Source organism: Salvelinus alpinus, chromosome 17 (assembly GCF_045679555.1).
Source record: "Salvelinus alpinus chromosome 17, SLU_Salpinus.1, whole genome shotgun sequence".
Taxonomy (NCBI): domain Eukaryota; kingdom Metazoa; phylum Chordata; class Actinopteri; order Salmoniformes; family Salmonidae; genus Salvelinus; species Salvelinus alpinus.
The window spans coordinates 38,207,059-38,216,413 of NC_092102.1; the positions used below are offsets into that span (position 1 = coordinate 38,207,059).

General features: G+C 41.6%; 1 protein-coding gene across 2 annotated transcripts in view; it reads right to left on the reverse strand.

The window, feature by feature from the left end:
* Positions 1-3,069, reverse strand: part of LOC139542910 (zinc finger protein 512B-like) — a 61,418-nt gene extending 58,349 nt beyond the window's left edge. The window contains exons 1-2 of one of the 2 annotated variants that reach the window (XM_071348882.1): positions 2,618-3,069; positions 1,906-2,107 (exon numbers count right to left, since the gene is read on the reverse strand). The gene's annotated coding sequence lies outside the window, so the exon portion shown is untranslated. The other variant, XM_071348883.1, reaches the window with a different exon arrangement.
* Between the last annotated feature and the right edge of the window lie 6,286 nt (positions 3,070-9,355).

Consider the following 9,355-nt stretch of genomic DNA (forward strand, 5'->3'; position numbering starts at 1 on the left):
AATGGCTGACAGTGGCTACTAGCTAATTATGCTAAGTAGGATTGATTACAGTTAGACCTACCATCATGCTTTCTCTTGGCGTAGTATGCGTACATTTATGTCATTCCCCTAATGAATTACTACAGTACACAAAGGTCCCTCATTTCGGTGGCTCGTGTTATACACTTTTAACTTCACCTTGTATGGTGGTGTGGGTGGTTTCAGAGAGATGTGTTGTATGTACCTTTCAAAATGGATCATCACAAAAAACATCTACTTGTGAGACTGGTGTGTATAATTATACTACACATAGACGCAGACATGCCAGCCAAGTCACCCGTGATACAAGTCAATATTCCACGTCCATCCATGTCTAAGGACGTCGGGAGATGACAGCCACTAGGGGCAACAGTGAGCATGGTGGACGGGGATGGAGGATGGGTATACGCATCTGTCTCTGATTCCAAAGGTTTCAAGTTTGAATCTAGTGACAAAGATGTTGGTTTTAGACCTATCCCAGACCTTAACCCTAACCTTAACCATTCAGTTAATGCCTAACTTTAAGATTTTGGAGTTAATGCCTAAACTTAACCCTAACCTTAAAAATGTGGAGTTAATGTCTAAACTTAACCTTAAACACTTTGAACATTGACGTTTGAGCAACATGGATGAACGTCTAATTCTGATGTGAGACTGTGAGAGCTAGTTGGACATGCACACACACACGCCCTGGACCATGTGTATTACAAGGCAAGGGAGGTATATTGCTCAACCCAGGTTTAACTTCTTCCTCTGTAAAGATATGGGTAGATCCATATTGCTAGAGAAGCAGGGATGAGGGTGTGATACAAGATTCGTAAAATAGGCCAGAGCGCCAGACAGACATGATGCACATTCACTGTCCTAAGATATACATACAGTATATGTCAGTGGAGGCTGCTGAGGGGTGGAAGGCTCATTATAATGGCTGGAAGGGAGTCATCGGAATGGTACAAAAAAACACATAAAAGATGTTGTTTCCATGTGGTTGATACCATTTCATTGACTCCATTCCAGCCATTATTATGAGCCGTCCTCTACTGATATATGTACACTGTCTATTGTGTCCCTATTGTGACTTGCCCTCATTGTCATGTCTATAACACTGTTGACACTAAAACAAATTCATTTTTATTCATTTGCTGATTGATGTACCATGGTTGATTTCTGATTTGCAATACAGTTTTTAATTCAACTAAATGTTATTCTATATTCACAGTAGCTTACTATACACCCAGAGCAGTGAACGCACAACTTCCACACACAGTCAAGGCACTGTTAGGACTGCCAGGGAGATAAGCCACACACACACGCACGCACGCACGCACACGCACACACACACACACACACACACACACACACACACACACACACACACACACACACACACACACACACACAGGTTCTGAGTTAAGTAATACCACTTTATTACTGTCATACTACAAGACTGTTCCTGCTACATTACAGCTATTGGCTATGATCCCGCTACGTTAGCAGTACGACATACATTTGATAGTCTACTAACCTAGTCCTGACAGTTATAAATCAGTACATCATACAGCTGGCTGAAACCAAAGCAGAACCCCAGAAACAGCTGCAAAGTGAAAGAGCGGAGGTATTTTGGGAATTGAACACTTCCACATAAAAACACTTTGATGTTTGAAGGCTGCACAGACACATTGCCCTATTCACCTCCTAGGTCACATAGGCTGCAACAGCAGTTTGACTTGCTTCTGTCTCCTCTACTTGAAGATGGTTACATTGCAGCAACATTGTTTGTGGACTGTTTCGATTGATACATTGGTGCATTCGAATGCTGCTGACTACAATGTTTACAGTTCCGTTGATTAATAATAGGGACCTGGGCTTCTAGAAGGCCACACCTACCTGCAATGTCGGGAGTCACCCAACACGAGCAGCCGGGTGGCCCGGGTCACCCACGTGGGGGTCAGGCGGTAGGGCTACACCTCGCGCGGTATATGCGCCTTTCCCGGTTTTACATGGCCATCACACCTGCTGTTCCAAGCGGGTCTGGTCGGGGGCTTCGATGGAGACGGACTGACAGTCGTCACGGTCGTTAGCCACGCGCCTAGTCCCCGTTTTGAATCCGAGGAAAGATGAGGGGAGATGAAGAAGATGAGGAAGAGGGAGGAGGAGGGGGGGAAAGGAGATGCCAATTAAAATCCTAAAGACGTTCACCTTATTTCCAGACTCCACTTTTCCCCCTTTCGTGCATTAATATGGCAACCACGAGGCACTTCTTTAATCTCAATCGTCTCGTTGGAAAACTCAAGAAATATGAATATCAGGAGACACGCAGGAAAGATAGAGACGTCTCCGACTCCTTGAAGAAAACATTAAAATACAATAAGGTTTTATATAGGCAGTGAAGCAAAATGGCGACTTTAATATGAAGGAGGAGTAAAAAAAAAAATCCTTGCAATGGCTGGAGCTAAAGGGAGTCACAAAAATATGTTTAGTGCAGTAATTTTCAACAGCTGCAAGCGAGTTGGTTAGAGTAAAAGAAAATGAACCAGAGGAAAAAAGGAATTAAAAGATTCGACCTCGGTCGCTTTCGGTGCAGTCTGCGGTTCCTTACCTCGGGATTATTTCGGGGTTTTATACGGAAATTATCTTCGCGGCCGTGTACAGTAATAGGCTACAGTAATGTGTGTTGAGTCATGCGCGTATCCACTCTTCCTTTGACAGCTGCAACTACAGTCTTCTGGCAACTTGCAAACTCTCGCGTTATTATTATTTTTATCGCGCAAATAATATTCGGGATTTATGCCTAATAAACCCGATTTTGTATCGATACCAAACTGACGGTTTGATGCGGCTCATCTGACGTAACGCCGTGCGGTCATGACGAAAAAGGGTTAGGATAAATTCTTAAAACCAGCCTCACTAAACGTTTTAATCTGGTAATGTTAGGCTACTAAATTATCATTCGGCCTTTATCGTTAATATTCAGGTAGTCAACTGCGCACAGCCTTAGATTGTCAATTGTCGTTGTGCTGTTTCGTCGGTATCATGCCAGTCCATGGCAATCCAAAAAATAGTCCACTCGTAGGCTATAGCAATCGAAACTTGCATAGTGACGCGGGGGCAGAGTAGAATCGGCTATAGGCTACCTATTCTGCTCTATCAGAAACGGATCAATCGATTTAATATGGGATGTTAAATAGGTTGTTCGATGATGTAGACTGTTATGGTTGGGCATTGCTGATTTGTCATTTTATTCCAACACAGTGAAGGCTAATGCAATTTCGAAGGTCACTTGCTTTGAAAGTTTCTCTTATTTTGCCCACTAATGAATTATTATTATTGCTATTACTAAATCAGCAAGCTTCTGCAAGAGCAGCTAAATGTTCCCCATTATACTCTGATATGATATGTATAACACGTGGCCCTCACTCATGCAGCCACTGAATCATAGCCACTTACAGTGGGCTCACACAACCAGAGGAGACTCTCTCAGATGTGATTGGTGCCAGTCAGCATGACCTAATATTTCTTATAAGTGGAAATCATCAGAAACAATGACGTAAACCATGTACACTGGCTGTTCCCCTAAACCCCCAGAAGAGGGCAGGGTTTACTCATTTTAGGGCCTGGCAACGTCAGAGCCCAAGCAGGGTACAGTATATAAAATGTATCCTTCCTTTCGACCACTCTAAAGTAGTTACTGATGAGACATGACTGGACAGTGAAAGCTATATGCCCTTGCTTTCACTTGTCCAATTACATTAGATCAGTTATGTTAGGCCTACGTCAAGGAGCGAATGATTAAGGATGCCGTTTTAATTTCTTTAATCACATTCCTTCTCTAAATATATATATATATGTTAATTTCTTCTCTGTTTCTCTTCGGCTGCGTTTAGACAGACAGCCCAATTCAGATATTATTTTTTAAACTAATTGGTCTTTTGTGAAAAGATTTGATGTGATTGGTCAAAAGATCAATTAGTGGAAAAATATTATCAGAATTTGGCTGCCTGTGTGAATGCAGCCTTCCTCTCAACTGATTAGAAATGGTTTGTAGAGGGCAAGATAACATGACCAAAACCTGCCGCCCTTTCACCTGCCATTCACCCATTGCAGTTGCATTAGAGCTTTACAGTGGGGAGCTACGTTCAATTTCTACCAGATTCTCTAATTTGCTCCAAGATTATTATTTACATTTTTTTTTATCTACCCCTCACATGAAATGTTCATACATTAGATATCCAGTAGATGGAAGTGTTGCCTCACTACTGGGTCCTGTAAGACTGTAATATAGTCGGCTACATTGTCATATGACCACTGGAGAACATGTGTCCTTGTTGATGGCTGTCCACTGAGTAGGCCTAGTCGCCAGTCACTGAAAATACCCTGGTACCTAGTTTTTACTGTTTCAAAGTGCTGGGGTAGGATCTCGGTTTGCAGTTTGAGATAAACACATTGATGGTGTTTTCCATTGGAATATAGCAGAGAAGACAAAAAAAAGTACCTTAGCTTTGGGGATTGAAGTGGCAAAAAAATGACCCCAGATGAGTATATCCCACAGACACATTAGGAGAAATCCGCAGGACTCAATCTCAAATAAATGGGGAGGGTTGACCCTGCCCATCAATCTTCTTCCTCTCTTACAAAATATTAGACCACAGGTTGATGGCAGTCAATAAATTCCTCGGAGCAACAGTACTATCCCAGTGTATGGAGCTACGTCCTACTGTGCCCCTGCTCTGTGTTTTAATGTAACCTAACTGAATGGTTATTGCAGGATCCTGGTTGACAGACCATAAATCCCGTACAGTGATTTACTCCTCTCTTTCTCTGCTGAGCAGGCACACGCCTGGTTAATAGCTAATAAAAGCTGTCAGGTGTACAACCTGTACTACCATTGGCAACTAGAGGGGAGCTGTGTTCTACTCTGCATGTGGCGTCAATCAATGAGGTTTCAAATGGATAATCTGTCCTTCTGTGTGACAGAGGCAGAAAGAGGAGTGAGAACGTGTTGTGGGATTAAAGAATAGCAACCATGATTTAGAAGCCACTGTTTAAGAAACACAGACCTCCAAACCACCTTGGGCATCACTAAGCTCATTTATATCTGAGGAGAGAGAGAGAGAGAAATAAGAAAGGATGGAATAAGAAAGAGAGATAGGGAGAGAAAAGAACACATAAACTGAGGTTATAAACACTTAGAGTCCTCTCTCCCTAACTGCCTGCTCCACAGCTATACAGTCTATCACCTCTACCTATCCACCCATAATGAGATGTCACATAGCTGACAGGACCTGTTTACCATAGAACCATCCATATGATAATGATTTACATGTAATTAGGCAGGGAGATGCTTGGTATCACCCAGTAATTGTCTCCCAGCAGTAAGCCAGACAGCCAGCGAGGCAGGATGGTGACAGGAGAAACTGCTTAGTATTCACTAACATGACTCAGCCACTGAGTGACAGGTGGGGGCGCAGGTGCAAGGTGCCAGACACGCTTCGTTTGGACAGGTGTGACGTCCTCTCTCCCTTTCCATCTCTGATTTTTCCTCTCTCCCTCCCTCACTTCCTTTGTTTCTCATTTAAATGTTTCTGTCCATCCTGTTTTCTCTCTTTTCATCTCCATCTATTCCAATCCTTGTGTATATCTCTCTATTCTATCCATTTGTCCTCTACCACTCTCTCCTTCTCTTTTCTGTGTAAACATCTCTCCCTAGGGCACCAGACAACAGAACAGGTGCAGAAGGAGGAATAGAGAGAGACCTCACCAGACTGTTACCAGAGAAAGGAGAAGTGAAAATACAGGAATATTAAATAATGGCCATCTAATTGTTTGTCCTAGCCAACTGCCCCAACTTTCTTCAATAATGGTCTATATCACAATAGACAGTGTGAAGCCAGTTGCAGAGAAAGAGAAAAACAGAGAGGAAGATAGAGGGAGAGGAAGATCAAGGGAGCGGCAGATAGAGGGAGATAAGGAGAGACAGATCTACAAAGGTAGAGAGAGGCAGATAGAGGGAGATAAGGAGAGACAGATCTACAAAGGTAGAGAGAGGCAGATAGAGGGAGATAAGGAGAGACAGATCTACAAAGGTAGAGAGAGGCAGATAGAGGGAGATAAGGAGAGACAGATCTACAAAGGTAGAGAGAGGCAGATAGAGGGAGATAAGGAGAGACAGATCTACAAAGGTAGAGAGAGGCAGATAGAGGGAGATAAGGAGAGACAGATCTACAAAGGTAGAGAGAGGCAGATAGAGGGAGATAAGGAGAGACAGATCTACAAAGGTAGAGAGAGGCAGATAGAGGGAGATAAGGAGAGACAGATCTACAAAGGTAGAGAGAGGCAGATAGAGGGAGATAAGGAGAGACAGATCTACAAAGGTAGAGAGAGGCAGATAGAGGGAGATAAGGAGAGACAGATCTACAAAGGTAGAGAGAGGCAGATAGAGGGAGATAAGGAGAGACAGATCTACAAAGGTAGAGAGAGGCAGATAGAGGGAGATAAGGAGAGACAGATCTACAAAGGTATAGAGAGGCAGATAGAGGGAGATAAGGAGAGACAGATCTACAAAGGTAGAGAGAGGCAGATAGAGGGAGATAAGGAGAGACAGATCTACAAAGGTAGAGAGAGGCAGATAGAGGGAGATAAGGAGAGACAGATCTACAAAGGTAGAGAGAGGCAGATAGAGGGAGATAAGGAGAGACAGATCTACAAAGGTAGAGAGAGGCAGAGAGAGAAACACAGAGGCAGAGCAAGAGTGAGAGAGAGAGTTAAAATAGAGCGAGAGAGTTAAAAGATAGAGTTAGAAGCGAGAGTTAGAAGAGATATAGTTAAAAGAGAGAGAGTAAGAGGAGATAGATAGAGTTGAGAGAGTTAAGAGAGAGAGTTAAAAGAGATAACAGTTAAAAGAGAGACTTAGAAGAGATAGAGTTAAAAGAGAGAGAGTTAAATGAGAGCGAGAGAGAGTTGAGAGAGAGAGTTAGAAGGAGAGTTAAAAGAGAGAGTTAGAAGAGATAAGAGTTAAAAGAGAGAGTTAGAAAAGATAAGAGTTAAAATATTGAGTTGAGAGAGAGAGTTAGAAGGAGAGTTAAAAGAGAGAGTTAGAAGAGATAGAGTTAAGAGAGAGAGTTAAAATATTGAGTTGAGAGAGTTAAAAGAGAGAGTTAGAAGGAGAGTTAAAAGAGATAAGAGTTAAAAGAGAGAGTTAGAAGAGATAGAGTTAAGAGAGAGAGTTAGTAGAGATAAGAGTTAAAAAAGAGAGCTAAGAGAGAGAGTAAGAAGAGAAACAGTTAAAAGAGAGAGTTAAATGAGAGAGAGAGTTAAAAAAAGAGAGTTAAAAAAGATAGAGTTAAAAGAGAGAGTTAGAAGAGATAAGCGTTAATAGAGAGAGTTAAAAGAGATAAGAGTTAAAAAAGAGAACTAAGAGAGAGAGTAAGAAGAGATAGAGTTGAGAGAGAGTTAAGAGAGAGAGAGTTAAATGAGAGAGAGCATAGAGAGAGTTAAAATAGAGAGAGAGTTAAAAGATAGTTAAAAGAAAGAGTTAGAAGAGATAAGAGTTAAAAGAGAGTGAGAGTTAAAAGAGAGAGTTAGAAGATATATAGTTAAGAGAGAGTTAAGAGAGAGAGTTAAAATAGAGAGTTAGAAGAGATAAGAGTTAAAAAAGAGAACTAAGAGAGAGAGTAAGAAGAGAAACAGTTAAAAGAGAGAGAGTTAAGAGAGATAGAGTTAAAAGAGAGAGAGTGTTAATAACACAACTCAGGAGTATTTATTCTCTCAGTGCCCTGTCTCTCCAGCAGAAACTACAGTTTAATAAAACAACTCAGGAGTATTTATTCTCTCAGTGCCCTGTCTCTCCAGTAGAAACTACAGTTTAATAAAACAACTCAGGAGTATTTACTCTCTCAGTGCCCTGTCTCTCCAGCAGAAACTACAGTTTAATAACACAACTCAGGAGTATTTATTCTCTCAGTGCCCTGTCTCTCCAGCAGAAACTACAGTTTAATAACACAACTCAGGAGTATTTATTCTCTCAGGGCCCTGTCTCTCCAGCAGAAACGACAGTTTAATAACACAATTTAGAAGTATTTACTCTCTCAGTGCCCTGTCTCTCCAGCAGAAACTACAGTTTAATAACACAACTCAGGAGTATTTATTCTCTCAGGGCCCTGTCTCTCCAGCAGAAACTACAGTTTAATAACACAACTCAGGAGTATTTATTCTCTCAGTGCCCTGTCTCTCCAGCAGAAACGACAGTTTAATAAAACAACTCAGGAGTATTTATTCTCTCAGTGCCCTGTCTCTCCAGCAGAAACAACAGTTTAATAACACAATTTAGAAGTATTTACTCTCTCAGTGCCCTGTCTCTCCAGCAGAAACTACAGTTTAATAACACAATTTAGAAGTATTTATTCTCTCAGGGCCCTGTCTCTCCAGCAGAAACAACAGTAGGATTAGCCCTTTTTCCCCCCAATTTTCACCTAAAATGACCTACCCAAATCTAACTGCCTGTAGCTCAGGACCTGAAGCAAGGATATGCATATTCTTGATACCATTTGAAAGGAAACAATTTGTAGTTTGTGGAAATGTGAAATTAATATAGGAGAATATAACACATTAGATCTGGTAAAAGATAATGCAAAAAAAAAAAACATGCATTTTGTTGGTATTTTTTTGTACCATCATCTTTGAAATGCAAGAGAAAGGCCATAATGTATTATTCCAGCCCAGTTACAATTTAGATTTTGGCCACTAAATGGCAGCAGTGTATGTGCACATTTTTAGACTGATCCAATGAACCATTGCATTTCTGTTCAAAATTTTGTATCAAGACTCCCCAAATGTGCCTAATTGATTTATAAAAACATTTTCAAGTTCATAACTGTGCACTCTCCTCAAACAATAACATGGTATTCTTTCACTGTAATAGCTACTGTAAATTGGACAGTGCAGTTAGATTAACAAGAATTTAAGCTTTCTGCCCATATCTGATATGTCTATGTCCTGGGAAATGTTCTTGTTACGTACAACCTCGTGCTAATCGCATTAGCCTACGTTAGCTCAACCGTCCCGCGGGGGACCCACCGATTCTTTAGTTAAAAGAGAGAGTGTAGAAAGTGTAGAAGGTAGAGAGGTTAGGAGGCAGAGCCCTGCGGTCATGACCAGAGCAGTTTATCTGAGAGTGCTGTTGTGGTTTAGGGAAGAGGACTGCTGAAGTGAATCTGTTTCGCTCTGCTTCAACAAAAGCAGGACTGCACTCAATCGAGGTCGGGCCTGGGGAGAAGAGAGAGGGATGTGTGAGTGTGTGTTTGATGGAGAACAAGGACCAGGGAGAGATTAGAACAGCGCA